The sequence below is a fragment of the Salmo salar genome, chromosome ssa09, assembly GCF_905237065.1.
Source record: "Salmo salar chromosome ssa09, Ssal_v3.1, whole genome shotgun sequence".
NCBI lineage: Eukaryota > Metazoa > Chordata > Actinopteri > Salmoniformes > Salmonidae > Salmo > Salmo salar.
In genome coordinates, this window is record NC_059450.1 from 22,078,212 (window position 1) to 22,091,793 (window position 13,582).

The following is a 13,582-nucleotide window of genomic DNA, read 5'->3' on the forward strand; positions in this document are numbered from 1 at the left end:
GCATACACAATCAGCTAAGCATGGCTCTGTCTCCGAGGCCTGCATACACAATCAGCTAAGCATGGCTCTGTCTCCGAGGCCTGCACACACAATCAGCTAAGCATGGCTCTGTCTCTGTCTGTGATAAACAGGGTTGTCTTCTTACAAGAAATCCCAATATAAATTGTCTCATTGCGAAGGGCTTGCGCTTGTCAATAGATATGTTTTTGTAGCTAATCTGCGTCCCTTAGAGACACACGCGCATGCACACACACACACACACACACACACACACACACACACACACACACACACACACACACACACACACACACACACACACACACACACACACACACACACACACACACACACAAAGCGATGGCTAGGTTTAATAGCGCTCATCCTACCCAGGGATGTGAGCAGTTAGGTGTCCAGATCATGGGATTGGGTTGTTTTCAAATAGAAACATCTGCAGCATGCTCCTAATGTGGCGCAGTAGTCTAAGGCACTGCATCTCAGTGCAAGTGGTGTCAATACAGTCCCTGGTTCAAATCTAGCCTGTATCACATCTGGCCGTGATTGGGAATCCCATAGGGCGGCGCACAATCGGCCCGCGTCGTCTGGGTTTGGCCGGGGTAGGCTGTCATTGTAAATAAGAATTTGGTCTTAACTGACTTGCTTAGTTAAATAAAGGTTAAATAAATAAATAAACTAAATCTGTGTGGCCTGTGCCGTGCCAGCACACTTGGCAGAGAGAAACAATTGAGCTCCATCTCCTCGACTGAGGATGAAACACTACGTCAACACATGCTTTTGTTTCATTAAACATTTGCCTCCAGGGTAGATCAAATGTAAATGAATGTGTTCTGTGCTCTCCCTGTATTTTTCTATGTGGAATGAGTATCCGTGCTGCTGTAGTAGAATGGTTCAGTACCTCTAAAAGACAAGCAGGGGGCAGTAGTGCACCAGTATTACTCTCCTCCCCTGACAAACCCTCTCTTCCTCAGAGCTACTCACAATGGGGATCTGCCTGAGGAGGGAAATGTTGCTTTTTTAGGTCTGTAAGCCCATATCCCTTAATCCTCAGCCATGATTGACAATCATGATTTAGGGTATATGGTGTCCCATTCTAATCCACGAGCAATGATTTCATTTGCATACCTTCTGTGCGTGGCCTCATTTTGGAGGAGGAATCCGTTGCCTTTGTAAGTGATACAGAGAGAGAGAGAGAGAGAGAGAGAGAAAATGAAGAAGAGAGCATGGATAGGGGAATGTTTGTGATTTTTGCCAGAAGGGGAGATGATGGCAGTCTTCATGCCTAACAATACCTTCCCTTTGCCCGTCTTCCTCTCCAGCAACACGTTCCTCTGACAGGCAAACAGAAACACGCACAACGCGGAGAGACACACCACAAACATAACAGAAACAAACAGACACCAGAGCATAGAGACATATAGAGACACAAGGGGACCCAGAGGAACACACAGTGATGCTCCCTCACACGTTGCAAAACTAAATTGGTATTTGCTCATTTTATATCCAAGTCAGGCTTAATTATAATCATGGGAGTTTGGGAGTTACCGTATAATCTCTGGAAGGTATTAAGAATTACCCAGAACACACCACAGCAAAAAAGAAACAAATACAAATACTTACAATTATTTTCCAGTTATAATACCAGAGGGACTCGACATCAAATAACACACGCTGTTTGGCATACCTTCAGAGAGTAGTCATCCACACTGTATCAATGAGGGTGTTGTACAGAGGGGGATTACCTGATCGAGGGGTTGAGGGTCAATGGCTAGGCTTACTGTACTACATGTATATCAAAAGTATTTGCACAACAATTGGTTTGTTTATCTAAATATCCTGTGAATGTATAGGATGCGATTAGGAATAAAAAAATATATTAAAATGAGAATATCTCACTGTCTCATATGGAACACTGACTGTTGTTACATGTTCACGATGTATGGATAAGGATGCTTTTGATATATACTGATTGAAGTGGATTAAACAACTGACATCAATAAGGGATGATAGCATTCACCTGGATTCACCAGGTCAGTCTATGTCATGGAAAGAGCAGGTGTTCCTACTGTTTTGTTTTATTTCCTAATCTATAATTGTGTAATTACAGCATTGGAGCGCGTTCAATATTCTACCATTATAGTCATTATTGTAATTGGAGATAAATTAACATAAAATATGCCTATGTGGAAGCAATATTTGTTTGCGATGTTAGTGCTACACATGCAACTACTTACACATAACACACTTAGACATGGAGAAATTACAGCAGAAATATCTATATTCTAAAATAATTACTCATGTTATTATCATATTGTATTAGTAGATGTTTTGTAGTGCATACGAGGCAAGCTTTTTCTTATGGGACATTTTCCACTGCAGTTCAAACATCTTTCAACACATGCCACTCATATTACAGCAGAGGAGGCTGGTGGTAGGAGTGATATTATGATGGGCTCATTGTAATGGCTGGAATTGAATAAATGAAGTCAAAACACATCAAACCCATGGAAACCCATGTTTGACTCTGTTCCACGAATGCCGTTGCAGGCATTACAATAAGCCCGTCCTCCTATAACTCCTCCCACCAGCCTCCTCTGTATTACCGTATACATTTATTTTGGAAAGAAACCTGTAAAGTGACCTTGAACATATCATTCTCACACTTTCATAATGGTTTATTAATCTTTGACTCAATCCCTGAGAGACCAAGTTATCTAGGTTATCAAGTCTCAATAGGAGTGAATAGATGTTCAGGTATCTCTTCCCCCAATGAATCTACCTTTGCGAGACCACCACATTTTGCAATGAACTTCCTGACACTCTTGACTGACTGAGCCTGGCCAAGCCTTTGTGACAGACTACTTCCCTTTGAGATGGTAACTGTGTGATAATCGTCTCTTATCTCCAGTAGTATAATGTCTGTCTGGTTAACAGGCTGTCTGTCGACATGTTTCCATACTGTAGCGTCAGTGTTCGGACTAGCCTGGAGAAGACAGGACATAGTGAGACACACTGACTACAGCAGATAACCTGGACACGACAGTTCACACAAATACAGGAACATATTGTTTATCTTTTCAGACTTGGTATTATAAGTGGCTTAAAATTATCCTATTTTTATTTGTAAAAATAACTAAAATAAATGCAGTAACATACAGTAATTAAAAATATTCCATATTAAATTTTCAACTTCCCTTCCATAGACTGGCTCATTGCAGTGAACAGCAGCAAACATACCTGACAGACCTGGTCAGTGCTACTTACTGTATCCACCATTGGTGCCTGCTGGCTACCCGGCCCCAGCCTCACCCCAAACCCCAGCCCCACCTCATCCTCAACCTTAGCCTGACCTAGCCTGTCAATGTGGGAGGTGCAGTGTGATTAGCACGCCTGCAGCACGGCTGTGTGTACTTTAACACAGTGCCCCATCCCGCCTCCTTGTGCCATCCTACCATCCCAACCCCTCTGCAATCAACACTGTTTACTGGCTTAATTGATTCCTTTGCTTTATCTCTGTACCTCGTTAATGTTGTTATTAAGTGAGTGAGTGAGTGAGTGAGTGAGTGAGTGAGTGAGTGAGTGAGTGAGTGAGTGAGTGAGTGAGTGAGTGAGTGAGTGAGTGAGTGAAAGCTCCTCTTTTACCCCATTTTGAGAAATTATACCCTTGTACTTGATCCAGCTAACAGGATTTTCTTAAATTACATTATAAAATACCATCTTTTAACTTCTCTTTCTCTCTCTATCCTTTCATTAGCAGGTCTGCCTCAAGGCCTGCTCACATCAATTGGTTGGGTTAAAGTTACAAAGTTAGGCAGCTCAGTGCTCACGGTGGTTTGTGGACGAGAGGGGGTGGTTGGGGTGGGGTAGAATTATTCATTTCTGAAGTATAAAAAAAATAAAGAGATTGAATTAAGAGTATTGGCCCTCTGTTATCCAGCACGGGGAGCCTCAGGGACCTGCTGTGGCGGAGGACATTATGCTAATGCTCTCTCCCTTTCCCCGCTATCTCTCTCTCTTTCCATTTCTCCCTCTCTCTCTCTTCTCTCCCACACCCTCTCTCAGTCAATCTCTTCTCCCTCTCTCTATAATCTCTTCCTCTGCCCCCCTGTCCTGTCCTCGTCTCTCCCATCTCTCTCACTTTATAATCTTCATCAGTCTGCAGAGGCAGAGAGCAGTCTGGGGAAAAGACAAGCTGTCAGAGTCTCCTGTCAGTACACTTCCCTCTCTTTCTCTCTCGCTCATTAAGTGCTGATTGCGTTACAAAGATTTCCAAGAGCAAACCAGAGGGGTTCTGTCTCTCTCGCGCGACAGAGATATCTCTGTCTCTTCATTCCCTCATTGTGATGTGTATGATAGTAGTAGTCAGAAGATGGAGATTCAAGGGGATCTTCGCTCATTTACAGACACTGTTCACACTCCTGTGATCCTCCTACCCAGATCATTCCTCCTATCAGGTCATCATATACTGCAACTGCAGAAGCTATACATAAACAACACAGTTATCCCTGAGCCTTCACTGTTTCCTTTTCAGTGGCCAAACATTGCTATACCACACTGATGAGCCCTGGTCCAGTTAATTAAGACTCCATTAGGAGATGATGGAACGGTGTGGGTGATAAGGGGAGGATGGCCAAGGGGGAGGAGAGAAGGAGAGGAGGAGGAGGAGGAGGGCAGGGAGACGAGGAGTCAGTAACAGGGCCAGTAATATTACAGCAGGAGGAGAGAGACTCCCAGCAGCACCGGTGACACAGGAGCCACAATAGACAGGTTTGAGGTTTGCAAATATTAGCTTTGTGCAAGATGTAGGGGTTTCTCTTCCTTTACAAACTCATTACATATTCAGAAGCAGATGTTGCAACGGCAGTAGAGAGGATGAGGGGGAGGAGGAGGGCGGGTGGCTAAATGAAATGCTGGGACGGCAGAGTTTCTGTCGGAGGAGCAAGTAATTGGCCCCTTGACGATGGCGGTGGCAGAGAGGCACTTCCACCCCCCCCCCCCACCCCACCCACCCCCCTCTGCTCTCTCATCTCCTTTTCCTCTCTCATCTCCTTCTCTCCCCAGATCTGATAAAGGTAAACGTGGAGCAAATGTGTCATTTGATGAGGGAGGATTTCGACAAACAGAGCTGACATGATGAGCCTGTGATCTGCCTGTATGAGTGTCAGCAGGGGCCCAGGCAGAGATCTCAATCCTCCCTCCTCTCTTTCTCCCTCTCACTCCCTCTCACACACACATGGCTCTGTGTGCATGGAGCCTCAGTAATTGCTGCCTGCCATCCATATCTTGCTCTCTCTCTCGCTATCTCTCGCTCTCTCTGGCTCTTGTTCACTCTCTTTCCTCCTCAGAGATTTCCTCTCCTTCTCTACTCCTCTTTTCCCATCAAATAAAAACCTTGGCAGTCACTTCTGCACCTCATTCAATGTCTGACTCTCACACTAATCTCTAGTCTCCATGTCTTGAGCAGAGCACTGTATGTGAAATCTGTAGTATGCACCTTTCTCACATTTAAGCATATCATCTTGAAATATTCCAGGCCCACAAGACCACAGACACGCAGGACAGACCAGAAAGATAAAGTTAAAACAATTCAAATGATAAATACCAACTTTAAAGAACAACATGGGTGTGCATCTGAAGCCCAGGGCTAGAATGATGCAAGACCAGCTAAATGTATGGGGACTATAGCAATATTTTGGATTTAAACTTGCACTTCTCTGGTCACCAGTTCATTTATCTCACCATCAAATCCAAAAGAGATCATCTTATAAAGAGTTCATCAATGACCCTTCAAAAACCGATCATGAGTCTCTCAGACCAGCAGAAATACATCTTCCTCATTCTGCTCCACTTACAGTAATTGTCATCTGTTCAACTGCTGCAGTCTTCATTCTATCAGGCAGTCTTTTCCTCTCCATCTGAGAGAGAGTGAGTCATTCGGTTTGAGCTTCTTTACTCAGGGGTAATGGTCCTGCCTGGTCCCATGACTCTCTAATCCAGGGACACAGTGGCCGAGCTACTGCTCTGTGCTGCTCAGTACCCTCTGTGTATGGGCAATGGTCTCTCTCCTCCTTTCAACCTATAATCAACCCCTGGAACTATTGTTTTGATTGCAACACCTGAAAACATTCCCCCCCTGTAATAAAGCACCTTATTTAAGCCAATGCAAATGCTTTACTGAATCAGTAGTCATCGTAGTCAGGACTGTAACTCTGGCCCTATATTCACCACACTCAGATCCTGCTCTACAGGGAACAGGTCCCCAGCCTGTTTGTCAAAGCACAGCTCCCTGGGACGTCATTAGAAAGAGATGGCCTGCCTCTTATGAGAAGGCTGGTGTGGAGGGAGAGGAGAGGAGGTTGGTGTAAGTAAGGAGGAGGGAGGCGGGCACTGAGGAGACCTGAACTTTGTTAATGGACTGTTTCTGTGTGCGAGTCACCCAGCTTTGAAAGCCAAGCCCCCTGGGTGAGGGCTCTGAAGCGCCAGAATCAAACATGCACAATCAGTTCCACTCCTTAAATCTCCTTTAGAAGCATATCTATTTGAACAGCCTTTCCTTAATTTGTTTCTCTATCAGTTAGTGGGTTGTGATCTGGCGGAGTGCTTCGGCAATATGAGGCACGGTTGAATGGTGAATATGGAGATGGTTCTCTCTTCCTCTCTTTTTTTCTGCTGTCTCTCTCGTTTCCTCTCTCACCAAACGTCTGACAGAAGGATGCTGATATGTGTCGTATTAAGTGTGTTTGTGTGTAGCACATGGGGATGTGTGAAATTACTCCTCAGCCTGAAGTTTTTTATTTATTTTTTATATATTTCACCTTTATTTAACCAGGTAGGCTAGTTGAGAACAAGTTCTCATTTGCAACTGCGACCTGGCCAAGATAAAGCGTAGCAATTCGACACATACAACAACACAGTTACACATGGAATAAACAAAACATACAGTCAATAATACAGTAGAACAAAAGAAAACAAAAAGTCTATATACAGTGAGTGCAAATGAGGTAAGTTAAGGCAATAAATAGGCCATGGTGGCGAAGTAATTACAATATAGCAATTAAACACTGGAATGGTAGATGTGCAGAAGATGAATGTGCAAGTAGAGATACTGGGGTGCAAAGGAGCTAGATAAATAAATAAATACAGTATGGGGATGAGGTAGGTAGATAGATGGGCTGTTTACAGATGGGCTATGTACAGGTGCAGTGATCTGTGAGCTGCTCTGACAGCTGGTGCTTAAAGCTAGTGAGGGAGATATGAGTCTCCAACTTCAGAGATTTTTGCAGTTCGTTCCAGTCATTGGCAGCAGAGAACTGGAAGGAAAGGCGGCCAAAGGATGAATTGGCTTTGGGAGTGACAAGTGAGATATACCTGCTGGAGTGCGTGCTACGAGTGGGTGCTGCTATGGTGACCAGTGAGCTGAGATAAGGCGGGGCTTTACCTAGCAGAGACTTGTAGATAACCTGTAGCCAGTGGGTTTGGCGACGAGTATGAAGCGAGGGCCAACCACCGAGAGCGTACAGGTCACAATGGTGGGTAGTGTATGGGGCTTTGGTGACAAAACGGATGGCACTGTGATAGACTGCATCCAGTTTGTTGAGTAGAGTGTTGGAGGCTATTTTATAGATGACATCACCGAAGTCGAGGATCGAGGATGGTCAGTTTTACAAGGGTGTGTTTGGCAGCATGAGTGAAGGATGCTTTGTTGCGATATAGGAAGCCGATTCTAGATTTAATTTTGAATTGGAGATGCTTAATGTGAGTCTGGAAGGAGAGTTTACAGTCTAACCAGACACCCAGGTATTTGTAGTTGTCCACGTATTCTAAGTCAGAGCCGTCCAGAGTAGTGATGCTGGACGGGCGAGCAGTGATCGATTGAATAGCATGCATTTAGTTTTACCTGCGTTTAAGAGCAGTTGGAGGCCACGGAAGGAGAGTTGTATGGCATTGAAGCTCGTCTGGAGGTTAGTTAACACAGTGTGGAGGTTAGTTAACAAGAGCAACATCATTGATGTATACAGAGAAGAGAGTCGGCCCGAGAATTGAACCCTGTGGCACACCCATAGAGACTGCCAGAGGTCCGGAAAACAGGCCCTCCGATTTGACACACTGAACTCTATCAGAGAAGTAGTTGGTAAACCAGGCGAGGCAATCATTTGAGAAACCAAGGCTGTCGAGTCTGCCAATAAGAATGTGGTGATTGACAGAGTCGAAAGCCTTGGCCAGGTCGATGAATACGGCTGCACAGTAATGTCTCTTATCGATGGCGGTTATGATGTCGTTTAGGACCTTGAGCGTGGCTGAGGTGCACCCATGACCAGCTCTGAAACCTGATTGCATAGCAGGTGAGATTCGAAATGGTTGGTAATCTGTTTGTTAACTTGGCTTTCGAAGACCTTAGAAAGGCAGGGTAGGATGGATATAGGTCTGTAACAGTTTGGGTCTAGAGTGTCACACCCTTTGAAGAGGGGGATGACCGCGGCAGCTTTCCAATCTTTGGGAATCTCAGACAATACGAAAGAGAGGTTGAACAGGCTAGTAATAGGGGTTGCAACAATTTTGGCAGATAATGTTAGAAAGAGAGGGTCCAGATTGTCTAGCCCAGCTGATTTGTATGGGTCCAGATTTTGCAGCTCTTTCAGAACATCAGCTATCTGGATTTGGGTGAAGGAGAAATGGTGGGGGCTTCGGCGGGTTGCTGTGGAGGGTGCCAGGCAGTTGACCGGGGTAGTGGTAGCCAGGTGAAAAGCATGGCCAGCCGTAGAGAAATGCATATTGAAATTCTCAATTATAGTGGATTTATTGGTGGTAACAGTGTTTCCTAACCTCAGAGCAGTGGGCAGCTGGGAGGAGGTGCTCTTATTCTCCATGGACTTTACAGTGTCCCAGAACTTTTTTGAGTTAGTACTACAGGATGCAAATTTCTGTTTGAAAAAGCTAGCCTTAGCTTTTCTAACTGCCTGTGTATATTTGTTCCTAACTTCCCTGAAAAGTTGCATATCACGGGGGCTATTCGATGCTAATGCAAACGCCACAGGATGTTTTTGTGCTGGTCAAGGACAGACAGGTCTGGAGTGAACCAAGGACTATATCTATTCCTAGTTCCACATTTTTTGAGTGGGGCATGCTTATTTAAGATGGTGAGGAAGGCACTTTTAAAGAATAGCCAGGCATCATCTACTGACGGGATGAGGTCAATGTCATTCCAGGATACCCCGGCCAGGTCGATTAGAAAGGCCTGCTCGCAGAAGTGTTTTAGGGAGCGTTTGACAGTGATGAGGGGTGGTCGTTTGGTCGCAGACCCGTTACGGATGCAGGCAATGAGGCAGTGATCGCTGAGATCTTGATTGAAAACAGCAGAAGTGTATTTGGAGGGCGAGTTAGTTAGGATGACATCTATGAGGGTGCCCGTGTTTACGGATTTGGGGTTGTACCTGGTAGGTTCATTGATGATTTGTGTGAGATTGAGGGCATCAAGCTTAGATTGTAGGATGGCCGGAGTGTTAAGCATGTCCCAGTTTAGGTCACCTAGTAGCACGAGCTCAGAAGATAGATGGGGGGCAATCAATTCACATATGGTATCGAGGGTACAGCTGGGGCAGAGGGAGGTCTATAGCAAGCGGAAACAGTGAGAGACTTGTTTCTGGAAAGGTGAATTTTTAGAAGTAGAAGCTCGAATTGTTTGGGCACAGACTTGGATAGTAATACAGAACTCTGCAGGCTATCTTTGCAATAGATTGCAACACCGCCCCCTTTGGCAGTTCTATCTTGGCGGAAAATGTTATAGTTAGCGATGGAGATTTCAGGGTTTTTCGTGGTTTTCCTAAGCCAGGATTCAGACACGGCTAAGACATCCGGGTTGGCAGAGTGTGCTAAAGCAGTGAGTAAAACAAACTTAGGGAGTAGGCTTCTAATGTTAACATGCATGAAACCAAGGCTTTTACCGTTACAGAAGTCAACAAATGAGAGCACCTGGGGAGTGGGAGTGGAGCTAGGCACTGCAGGACCTGGATTAACCTCCACATCACCAGAGGAACAAAGGAAAAGTAGTATAAGGGTACGACTAAAGGCAATACGAACTGGCCGTCTAGCACGTTTGGAACAGAGAGCAAAAGGAGCAGGTTTCTGGGCACGATAGCATAGATTCAAGGCATAGTGTACAGACAAAGGTAAGGTAGGATGTGAGTACATTGGAGGTAAACCTAGGCATTGAGTAATGATGAGAGAGATATAGTCTCTAGAGACGTTTAAACCAGGTGATGTCATCGCATATGTAGGAGGTGGAACAACATGGAAAGGTTAAGGCATATTGAGCAGGGCTAGAGGCTCTACAGTGAAATAAGACAGTAATCACTAACCAGGACAGTAATGAACGAGGCATATTGATATTAGAGAGAGGCATGCATAGCCAAGTGAACACATGGGTCCAGTGATTGGTTAGGCTGACTAGGGACACGGTGATTCAGACAATTAGCAGGACAATGCTAACAAGCTAACAGTTAGTAGGCCGGGGCTAAACAAGCTAGCAATTAGCAGACCGGGGCTGGAAAGCTAGCAGTTAGCAGACCAGGTTAGCAAGCAAGCAGTAGGCAGACTGGGGCTAGCAGTTAGCAGACCGGGGCATGCAAGCTAGCAGTTAGCAGACTGGGGCTAGCAAGTTAGCCTTTGGGGGACGTCGCGATGGGGGTAAGTCTGTTTTTGCCTCTTCGTGCGGTGACGTCGATAGACCAGTCGTGGAATTAGTAGGGTTCCAAGTAGCTCTAGATAGCTAGCAGGCAGGTTAGCAGAATGGGCACTCAGCGGACGTCGCGTCTGAGGGGCCTGTTGGAATCCTCAGGCAGATTATGTCGGTATTCCAGTCGTAGAGGATCAGCGGGGTTCCGTGCCCCGTACCGGCAATAGAAGGGGTCGGGATATTGTAGCCCAGGAGTGGGCTTCGGTGGTAGCACAGGAGCCCTGGCTGAACTAGCTTCAGGCTAATTGGTGCTTGCTCCGGGATGGAAACGCTAGCCAGGAGTAGTCACCCGGGATTGCGGTTAGCTAGTTGCGAAGATCCAGTTCAAAATGTTCAGAGTTTGCGGTAGGAATCTGGGGAAAAGAAGAAAAAAAAGTGTCCCCACTTGCGCAATCAAATAGCTAGCCTTTCGCGTGGCGCTGATGGTACGATGCTTCAGGAGGGTGGTCAAGTGTGCTAGCAAGGCAGAGTTCCTGGGTTCGAGCATCGTGTGAGCCGAATCAGGAGGAATTGGTGCTAAGCAAGCAGCGTTACATCCTTTACAGATGTGCGTGCCTTTTCAAGACCATTAATCATCTGCTTAGTTTGTCCAACCCAGAGCAATAGATGTCACTAGGTGGAAATAGTGCGAGGTACTTTGAAAAATGTCTTCCAAAACACACCTTTGGCATCCAGAAAACATTAGGCATCCTATGGACTAGGACCCTTGGATAACTAACTACGCTTGGCCTTGGGGCCATGGACTGAGCCTTGGCTAGCATGGCTGTGGGTGTGTGGGTGCCGCGTGCATGCATCCACGTGGCCTAGCTGGAAGCGGAGCGGGAGCATTGAGTCGACAGCTCTGGCCATCCAGTGGCCCACTCCGGAGGTCACCCTGTTTGACTTTTCCTACAATCCCCTGGAACAAAGGCGTCATTGACGTGAGGAATGTGCTAGGCCACCATGGCTGCCCCCCCGTACCCCTCCATCCCCCCCCAAAACCTCCACCCACACTGGACTCACCAAGTGATTAGTTAGGGATTAAAATATTTGCTGTGCAAATATCTGCCTTGGCTGTCTGACCCAACACCGTAGTTCAAAGACATGGGCTTAACCATCACTTCTCCTAACTTCACAAACATCACAGGCAACCCTAGACACCACCCTTAACATCTTCAAACTCACTCTCCTTATTAGCAGGCAGAGTTGACTTTCTTGAAAGCTTAGGGGAGAAGAGATGTTGGTAACGGTCTCGTACAACATTGTGAGCAAATGAACGTCAGGGCCTATATGGGCATGTGCTGAGATGGCTTGTTATAAGTGTATCATGTGAGGTGCTGTGAGGTGCTGACATGCTGAACCTCCTGTTAGCTATATGGCCCACTGACACTGGGGTCAGACATGGGAACCAGGGCCTCTTCAGGGTGAAGGGCAAAAATGCTCCAAACATGGAAGAATATCGACTGACAAATGAAAAGAGGACTCATGGAGGACCCATGCTCACTGTTAGAGGTCCATTCTGTGTCCAGCATCTTAATTATTATTTATTTAAGGCTGGCTAATTTAGCATCAAATCTGATTTATAATTTCCTTGGGGAATGGCTCTGGACATGCTTCTCTTGAACAAAAAAACATAAAAGATTTTTATTAAGAGTACTGTATATTGTGAAAAGAGAAGGACGTTTTTTTCAACGTTTTTACGAAAGCTTCAAAGTGCTGAGTAGAGTGGAGGAGAGGAGAGGAGACGCTGCCAAGTACATTATTGCCCCTCCGGCCAAAACAACATGCATCCCTGACGCCTTACACCACTCAGCAAATTAAGAGCTGGGCTTGTGGCTGGGGCCTTCCACCTTAACAGCCTCCACCTCGCCACGGAACAATGAGACCCGGTGGCCGCCACAGTGCATTCATCCCAGCTCTCTGCCTGGTCTTGTTATTCCTTTATTATGAGCCCGGTGACTCAGGGGGCTATTATTGTTTTGCTTCCGACAGTCATTTGGCACAGTGTTCTTAATTTCTCGCGCCCCCGTCTCCATCGTACCTTTCCTTTGTGGTGCGTGGGGGTGGGGGCAGAAAAGGCACGTTGGTGGAAAGCAAAGGTTTAATTACTTTCTGTTGAATTAATTAAGGGGAAAAACTTGTGGGTCCCTGGAACAAAAGTGAGGCTGGCTGCAGGCGGTGTTCTGGGATGGACGCAGGGCGGGGGGAAAGCGTCATAGCTGTCTGCCAGATTCTGGGGATTTAAATTAAAGCGGGTGCCCCGGCAGGCCCGTCTCCCAGGGCCCCATATGGACCTCTATATGGACCTCTCAGAGGGCCTTATTGGTACCAGGCTCACAGCCATCCATCACTGTCAGGCCACCCTGCATGTCCCAGCCGACAGGGCCTGGAGCTGGGGCGAATCGCACCAACACTAGTGAGTTATGAGAATTATATGAAGCACCACTGCTTCTCTAAACAAATGAGAAAAGGAGCTTTGTGGTATTTGTCTGTATTTGTCTGATGGGTTGGAGGGGAAAACAATGTTGCCAGTAGTAATAGGAGGAGGGGGCTGGAGTGGAGGTAGGGGGACAGGGAGGTTGAGTCAGAGGCAGTGCCTGAAATGGGGCCACTGCTTAATGCCTATTTATGGTCCTGGTCCAAACCTATCAGGACTGCTATTCCCCTTTCTCTCTAATCTGGATCCATCAGTGCGCTGTTATGCTGCTCCACTGTGTCCCTCACCCTCATTCATTCCCAATCTGCTATCGCTTTGTTTGATGGTTTTGTTGTGGCTTTTAGGCCCCCTGGTCTTTTTGTCCCTACCCATGCCTTCATCACATAGAATGTGTTAGTCTTGAGGACCAGAACTGC